Genomic DNA, 9467 nt, shown 5'->3' with positions numbered 1-9467 from the left:
TATATAGAGTCATTACACACAGAGGGATCAATTATATAGAGTCATTACACACAGAGGGATCTATTATATAGAGTCATTACACACAGAGGGATCTATTATATAGAGTGATTACACGCAGAGCGATCTATTATATAGAGTCATTACACACAGAGGGATCTATTATATAGAGTCATTACACACAGAGGGATCTATTATATAGAGTCATTACACACAGAGGGATCAATTATATAGAGTCATTACACACAGAGGGATCTATTATATAGAGTCATTACACACAGATGGATCTATTATATAGAGTCATTACACTCAGAGGGATCTATTATAAAGAGTCATTACACGCAGAGCGATCTATTACATAGAGTCATTACACACAGAACGATCTATTATATAGAGTCATTACACGCAGAGTGATCTATTATATAGAGTCATTACACACAGAGGAATCTATTATATAGAGTCATTACACACAGAGCGATCTATTATATAGAGTCATTACACTCAGAGGGATCTATTATATAGAGTCATTACACGCAGAGCGATCTATTACATAGAGTCATTACACACAGAACGATCTATTATATAGAGTCATTACACGCAGAGTGATCTATTATATAGAGTCATTACACACAGAGGGATCTATTATATAGAGTCATTACACACAGAGCGATCTATTATATAGAGTCATTACACACAGAGGGATCTATTACATAGAGTCATTACACATAGAACGATCTATTATATAGAGTCATTACACACAGAGTGATCTATTTTATAGGGTCATTACACAGAGTGATCTATTATAGAGTCATTAAACACAGACGGACCTATTATAATGAGTCATTACACACAGAGGATTCTATTATATAGAGTCATTACACAAAGAGGGATCTATTAAAAAGAGTCATTACACACAGAGGGATCTATTATATAGAGTCATTATACACAGAGGGATCTATTATATAGAGTCATTACACACAGAGGGATCTATTATATAGAGTCATTACACACAGAGGGATCTATAATATAGAGTCATTACACACAGAGGGTTCTATTATATAGAGTCGTTACTCAGAGAGTGATCTATTATATAGAGTCGTTACACACAGAGGGATCTATTATATAGAGTCGTTACACACAGAGCGATCTATTATATAGAGTCATTAGTAGTGTTGAGCCACCCCCGTAGTGTTCGAGTTCGGTTCGGTTCGTCGAACACCCGTGTGTTCGCCGAACTGTTCGTCGAACTGTTCGTCGAACACCTTCGAACACCGTTAAAACCAATGGCAGGCAAACAAAAACACATAGAAACACATAGAAAACACCTTCAAAGGTGTCCAAAAGCTGACAAACTGCTCAGAAGACACAACTAACACATGGAAAAGTGACAAGTACATATAGTCATGCGAAAAGAAAAGAGGTGGAGGAGTAAAAGGAGGGGGAGACACAGATATAGGCATGTCATGCCCTTCTAAAATCCAAAAAGTGAGAAGCCGAGACGGCCAGTCCGCTCCTGCCCGTGCCACCTCCGTGTCGCCGGGTTTGTGCCAGAGCCGCGGTGAACCCTGACGGCCAGCCCCCCTCTCCCAATACTGGTGCCTGTCCGCTGGTGGGTCGAGAGAGCCCCCCTGTGGTGGAGGCAGCTCTAAGCTTTTTAATTTAAATTGTCCCTCTAATTTAAATGAATACACTTTAAATCCATTTACAAGGATCTATTGGAGGGCAAGTCTCATGCCAGCAGCCGCGTAATTCCAGCTCCAGTAGCGTCCACTAAAGCTGCTGCAGTTAAAAAGCTTTTATAAGGATCGAGCTCGGCTGTCCACCGCAAGGCATCCTAGTGCCAGTCCCAGCCCCTATGCCTTGGGGTGCCTCCTGATGCTCTTCACTAAGTATCCCGTGGTCCCGAAGCATTTCCTTTGAAAAAATTAAGTGTCCAAACTACAGGTGGTGTAGCTTGCTTAACAGCCGGGATAATCCGCTGACTAGCAGACACTGCTACTAGGCACAAAGTATTTCCTGGGCTAGATGCAGTTAAAAATTTGTAAGTAGATACTCTCGTTGGATGCTGAGAAAGCATTCCATAGAGTCTCCTGGCACGCCATATATGATTCTCTTAAAAAGCTTGGGGTAGGGGTCTAGGGGACCCTTTTATAGCCAAAATCACGGCCCTGTATCACAATACGTCACCTAGGCTGAAGATAAATGGAACTGTAGCACCGAGGGCTCGGTTGCTACAGACGTATTGCACCTCACCCAGAGGTGTGATATCTCACTCTCAGATAAGGATGGAGTGTGGATCAGGACCCGACACCTGCATGCATTACACCACATTGCCGTGGGGCAGGGCGACCAATATGCCCCTGAGATGGGCACGACAGTCCCTGTCCCTGGCTGGAGTGGGGGGAGGGAACACTGAGGAAGGGGAACCCTGCAGTGCAGGAGCAGGGAGGAAGCAGTTCCTGGGTGCATTGAGAAGGGAGTATAAAAGGTGGGCACCATCTTAGTTCAGTGCAGAGAAGTCTGAGCAGAAGTGGCAGGGAGCAGGGGCTCTGCATGAGCTCTGCTCCGGAGGCGGGCCTAGTAACAGAGGCCCAGGCCTGCAAGAGGGAGAAGGAAGGAAGAGGAGCGGAGAAGGCTCCAGGAACGAGGAATGAAGGGATCCCAGGGGTGCGGACGGGCGAGTCGCCACCGCACACCCGAATCCACCTGCGTGGAGGGGTCAGGCCAAAGGGGGAGACCGGTCCCCGAACTAGTGGAGGCAGGAAACGACCCTCAGCTAGAAACCGGAGGCTCTGACATTTTATGTGGCGCAGCCCCTTGCTCCACCCGCTAGGAAGGCACCACATAGGGTCAGGGAAACTGGCGCCAAGTTTACCAAGAGGAGGCCCGAGGCAGCCGGACAGAAGTGTTGGTAAGAAAGGCCAGACAAAGGACACACAAAGGGGGTCCTGTGAAGCGCTCCAAAGTTATCTGGGAGTTGTCTGAGCCCCTCACCTGGTGAGCACAGTACGACGTGGGCAGCCGTTACCTGCAGACGTGGTCTGGATAATAAGAACTGTGAGTAAAGGCCCTGAACTGCATCACTGACTCCGTGTCGTGACTGCTGCTGCCCTGCACCATCACCCCCATCCTCCGCATACACTGCCCTGAGGCTATACTCCTCCCGTGGGGAGTTATGCTACGCTCTGCTGCACCCACAACACCAGCCTTAGCGGTCTGCCCTGTAGCGGCGGTTCACTCTGACCGCAATCCACGGGTGGCGTAGTCGGACATTTAAACATCAAAACCACATAAATAGTTCCGCCACTGGTTTGACCGCCCTGAGCCACAGAACCGGATCGCCGCCACGAAGACTACAACCACCAGCATCCACCAAAAAGGGTCCGGCTCCGGGTGTCCCAAGGCCCAGGGGGTGCGTCAGAACATTTTCATCACCTTTCACAATCACCAATGGGACAAGGCAGGGATGTCCTCTGTCCCCTCTCTTATACATCCTAGTGACGGAGCACCTGCTCTCATCAATTCGCCATAACCCCAATATTAGGTGGATTGAGGTGGGAGGCACCGAGTACAAGTGCTCTCTATTTGCTGATGATGTCCTAGTATATATCACTCAATCACATATATCCATCCCTGCTGTTATGGCTGAAATAGATCACTTTGTTACATGGTAAAATTTTAAAATCAATGCAGCGAAGTCTGAGGCCCTCGATGTCTCCCTCCCTAAATCCATATAGGATTCCATCCAGTCCAACTTTCCCTTTGCCTGGCCCTCACAGGGTATCAAATACTTAGGAATTCCTATTCATAGAGACCTCTCCCATCTATGTTATCTTAATTTTGGGCCCTTTATTGAACAATTCCATACAGACCACGGTTGGCAAGTTAGAACTGTAAGATTCACTACGTGAACCACTGGTGTTTTGTGGAAAAGCACATGTACACCGCGTTCCAAATTATTATGCAAAAAGTGTTTAGGAGTGATAAGGGAAGAATTTGTTTGTCAGTTAAACTCATTGATGGTGATGTGTGTCAGGGCTCTTTATATCACTGTAAGCAATTGCAGACACCTGTGCTAATTAGTTTGGCAGGTGTGTCCAATGAAAGGCAAGACTACTTAAGAAGGCTCTCTCACATTATTAAGCAGCCTACATTTTCTGCCAAAATGGGAAAGAAAAAGGATGTGTCGGCTGCTGAGAAGCAACAAATTGTGGAGTGTTTAGGTCAAGGCATGACTACAATCAACATTGTGCGATGATCAGGATGAAGTGTCTTGGCAATCAAGAAGTATGTAGCTGATTCACAGTACACACGTGTGCGTGCTGATAAGGGCAAATTGAGGACTCTTTCCTACAGGCAATTACGTCAGGTTGAAACAGCAGCGGCAAAAAAGCCTTGTCATAGCAGCAGACAAGTTTTTGAAGCTGCTTGTGCCTCCAACGTCCCCCGAACAACAAGATGCAGGGTCCTTCAGAGGTTTGCAGCTGTGCATATGCCATCCTGTCGACCTCCTCTATCTACTTCACACAAGCAGAAACGGCTCCAGTGGGCCAAACATTACATGAAGACTGATTTCAAAACTGTTTTGTTCACGGATGAGTGCCGTGCAGCGCTCAATGGTCCAGATGAATGGAGTGGAGGATGGCTGGTTGATGGACACCCCACGCAAACACGGCTACAGCGCCAACAAGGAGGAGGTGGAGTAATGTTTTGGGCTGGAATCATGGGGAGAGAGATTGTCGGCCCCTTTAGGATCCCTGAAGGCGCTAAAGATGAACTCCATAATGTATGTGGATTTTCTCAAACAGCACTTCCTGCCATGGTTCAAGAAGAAGAACCGTGTATTTCACAGCAAGATCATTTTTCTGCATGATAATGCACCATCTCATGCTGCACATAAAACATCTGCATCTCTGGCTGATATGGGCATAAAAGGGGACAAACTTATGGTGTGACCCCCATGCTCCCCTGACCTCTACCCCATTCAGAACCTTTGGAGCATCATTAAAAGGAGTGTCTATGATGGCGGGAGGCAGTTCACATCTAAGCAACAGCTCTGGGAGGGTATTCTGTCCTCATGCAAAACAATTGAAGCAGAAACCATCCAAAACCTGACAAATTCAATGGACGAGAGAGTTCAGAAGCTCCTTTCGAACAAGGGGTCCTATGTGAAAATGTAACATCACCTAGAATAAAGTTTTGAGTTGAAAACTGTTTGATTTCAGTTTCTAACAACCTGCTAATGCTTATAATTTCAAAAATGACCATTTTTTTGGTCTTTATTAAAATGAAAAGGTTGATCGAAAAGTTTGGGGGATCTAAGAGTGTGGCAACCCAGTAGTCATGATTACTTCGAATTCTGACAATATGAGGGTCATGCTGCAGGTAGTGCAGCAAGAAGGCACTTATGTGTCTTGCGCATCTCGGAGCCCCAAAATTATTTTCCGGGCTAGATGCAGCTAAAAATTATTTTTAATTTTAAATCTGGTGAAGCTTATTATAGATGGCCTAATAGGATCAGTGCTGCACACTGCTACAAAGCCCAAATTATTTTCCAGTCAAGATACAGATAAACATGATTAGTAATTTGAAAGCTTAAAACGGTTGGTAGGGTGATTTTAACCAATCATCAAGCTTTTACTCTCCCCAGGATGACACAGGGGTAGAAAAGTCGTTTCGGATCCATGATTTGTTCATCTTTATGAACGTGAGTCTGTCTACATTATCAGTGGAGAGCCGCGTGCGCTTATCTGTCAGCACACCACCAGCAGCGCTGAACACACGTTCAGACAGAACGCTGGCTGCGGGGCATGACAAGATCTCCAAGGCGTAAGTGGCGAGCTCCGGCCATTTATCCAGATTGGAAGCCCAAAAAGAGCAAGGGTCCAGTGACACAGTCGTGGCTTCAATGTTTACTTGGAGATACTCCTGTACCATCGTCTCTAGGCGTTGACTATGTGTCAGACTTCTTGTCTCCTGTGGCCTTGCAAAGGATGGGCTAAAAAAGTGGTGAAATGATTCCGCAAAATTGATGTTACCAGCAGATACTGTCGTTCTGTTACGGTTTGAGTGCTGAACACTTGACGGTCCCACGGTTGGCAAGTTGGAACTGTGAGATTCACTACGTGCACCACTGGTATTTTGTGGAAAAGCACATGTAAGATTCTGCAACAGTCTCTGCTGATACTCCTGCATGCGTGCATCCCTTTCTATGGCAGGAATAATTTCTGCAAATTTACTTTTGTACCGGGGATCTAACAGTGTGGCAACCCAGTAGTCAGGATTATTTCTAATTCTCACAATTCGAGGGTCATGTTGCAGGTAGTGCAGCAAGAAGGCACTCATGTGTGTTGCGCATCCAGGAGCACCAAGTCCCTGTTGTGTTGGTGGCGAGGTAGCAATCATGCTTCCTTCCTCTGTCCTCTCCCCCCAACCTCGCACAACAGAAATGTGATCAAGGTCTCCCTCATCTGATGAGTCTTCCATCAGTTCGTCCTCCACTTCTTCCTGGGCTCCTGCACCTTCCTCACTAGTTTGGCTGCTACCATGCGCCCTGGTAAAATCATCTCCCCCACCCTCACATGCCTGCCGCCTTGGTGCTGCCGACCGTCTGGACCTTGCAGATGTTAGCCCTTCCGCATACAACTCCTCCTCCTCTACTTCCTCCACCTCCTCTTGTGCCACCACCTGACTCCGAATTCTGTTTAACATGTGCTCCAGCATGTAAATCACCGGAATAGTCATGCTGATAATGGCATCGTCAGCACTAAACATCTTCGTCGCCATTTCAAAACTGTGCAGAAGGGTGCATAGGTCCCTGATCTGAGACCACTCCTCCAGCGTGATTTGCCCCACCTCTGAATCTCGTTGGCCCAGGCTATACGTCAGAACGTATTGCACCAGGGCTTGTCGGTGCTGCCACAGTCGCTGCAACATGTGCAGAGTTGAATTCCACCGGGTAGGCACATCGCATTTTAGCCGGTGAAGTGGCAGGCCCAACGACTTCTGTAGAGATGTAAGTCGCTGAGCTGCGGGATGCGAACGGCGGAAGTGAGCACACAGCGACCGTGCCCTCTGCAGAAGGCCATCTAGTCTGGGATAGTGGGCTAAAAATTGCTGGACAACCAGGTTCAACACGTGAGCCATACAAGGCACGTGTGTGACATTGCCCCGGCGAAGGGCCGCACCCAGGTTTGCAGCATTGTCGCACACGGCCTTCCCTGGTTTCAGGTCCAGTGGAGACAACCATTCATGAAATTGGTTCTCCAGAGCTGACCACAACTCCTCAGCTGTGTGACTCACATTTCCCAGACATTTCAATGTAAAAACCGCCTGATGACGTTGAGCCCTACTGCCAGCATAGTAAGGAGGTGTGCAGGATCCCTTCTGCGCAGTTAGAAAGCTTGTGGCATGACCAGACAGGCTTTGGGTGCAGGTGGAAGACCGAGAGGAGGTTGAGGAGGCAGAAGCAGTGGAGGAAAAATGACATAAAGAGGATTGACGCACAACTCATGGGGACGGCAAGACTTGGACAGCAGCCCCTTGTCCTGCTGTCACCATAGTTACCCAGTGCCCAGTCAGCGACATGTAACGCCCCTGTCCATGCCTACTCGTCCAAGTGTCTGTGGTGAAATGCACCCTGTCACACACAGAGTTTCTCAAAGAAGCGGTGATGTTGTGTGCGACATGCTGGTGGAGCGCAGGCACACCTTTCTTTGAGAAGTAGTGCCGACTGGGCATCTGGTACTGGGGCACTGCGACGGACATAAGGTCTCGAAAATCCTCTGTGTCCACCAGGCGGAAAGGCAGCATTTCTGTAGCCAAGAGCTTGCAGATGGTGAAATTCAACCTCTTAGCTTTCTCATGGCTAGGAGGAAATGGTCTTTTACTTGTCCACATCTGAGGGACCGAGGGCTGGCTATTGTGCTTAGACGGGGTTGATAAGGGTGTCCCCGGCAAACTGCCGGTCTGTGAGGAAGATGCAGGCGGACATGTTAGGTTGCCTTGATCCAAAGGTGGTGCTATCGATGTCGGACAGCGCTCAAGACCAGCTGGTGTTACCACCTCCAAAGAAAATGATGACCTGCCAATCACGCTGGCTGTTGCGGGTAAAGAGGTGGCAGGTCTGCGCCCCAAAACTGGTGTGACTGCTGTCCCCCCAGTCACAGAGGATGAAGAGGCCGCGGATGCACAAGATATGGCAGACGGTGGTTGGCCCGGCCGGCTAGACCGCATTGTAGCACACTGAGCTTCCCACTGCAACTTATGCTTCATGTCCATGTGCCGGTTCATGCATGAAGTACTCAAACTATGTATTTTTTGGCCTCTACTTAGCTTTTGCTGACAAATGTTACAGATAACACGAGTTGGGTCATCTTTATCGATCTGAAAAAATGCCCAGGCTATGCAAGGCTTAGCACCCATGCGACCTGAAGAGCCACCACGACTTGTGGTGAGAGGCAGAGTTGTGTTTGAGGATGCAGTTGTTGACGTGCTTCCAGTACTACGTCTCTGTCCAGGAAGGCGCAACCTGACCTCGTCGTCACTAGCATCTTCCTCCACCTCCTCTGCTGACCTCATCTCTTGGCTGACTGTGGGTTGACAGTAAGTGGGATCTCCGACCTCATCATCATCACCCTGTGCGTTATCACACCCGTCGTCCTCAGAGCCAACCTGTTCCTGCCCTGACAAAAAACTAAAGTTGTCGCTCCAATCAGGTATTTGAGTCTTATCATCGTCTTCCTCATTGTCTCCACCAACAGGAGTTACAGTTTGGGAATGAGGGTCTACATTATGGTCAGAACCTTCTGCGTCTGGTCCTGGATCCGACTCATAAAGATTCTGGGCATCAGTGCAGATCATTTCCTCGTCTGGATTCACAGAAGCGCTGGAGTCGACCTCTGATTCCCAGGCTATAGTATGAGTAAACAGCTCTGCAGACTCAACCATCTGTTCTACCTCATACTCAGACGGGCAGCTGGAGATTTGGGAGCTGTGAGGAAGCAAGTGCGATTTGGGTGACACCTTTGAGGACTGGAGTATTTGTGATGTTGAAGTTGATGTGGAGGAGAGCCCACTTAAAGGAGCACTTGATATCCGTTGAAGCACCTGCTGTTTTTGTGCCTCATCTGGAATTTGTAGCGATTGGCGTGGCCGTAAGAAAGGGATCTTATCACATTGTCCGCTAAAAGAAGTAGACATTTTAGTTTGGCTGGAAGATGGTCTTTCTTCTGCACCTACCCCACGGACACAACCTTTTTTCCCCTTCCCAACACGCCTATTCCCCTTTCCACCAGCAGCAGGCCTTTTTCCACTCATTTTGGTGGTTAACTAATTCACAACTCTGGAGTTGTTTGCACAAAAAAACAATAGATGGTAACCGAGCAGAGCTGAGTGGCCAAACTGTGGTATTAGGCCAAAACTATTGGCTGGGTTAGATGCAGAAAAAAATTATTTTTAATTTGCAACCT

Source organism: Phyllobates terribilis, unplaced genomic scaffold (genome assembly GCF_046119375.1).
Source record: "Phyllobates terribilis strain yellow unplaced genomic scaffold, ASM4611937v1 Scaffold_3__8_contigs__length_932513732, whole genome shotgun sequence".
Taxonomy (NCBI): domain Eukaryota; kingdom Metazoa; phylum Chordata; class Amphibia; order Anura; family Dendrobatidae; genus Phyllobates; species Phyllobates terribilis.
Note: the sequence above shows the minus strand (reverse complement) of the source record.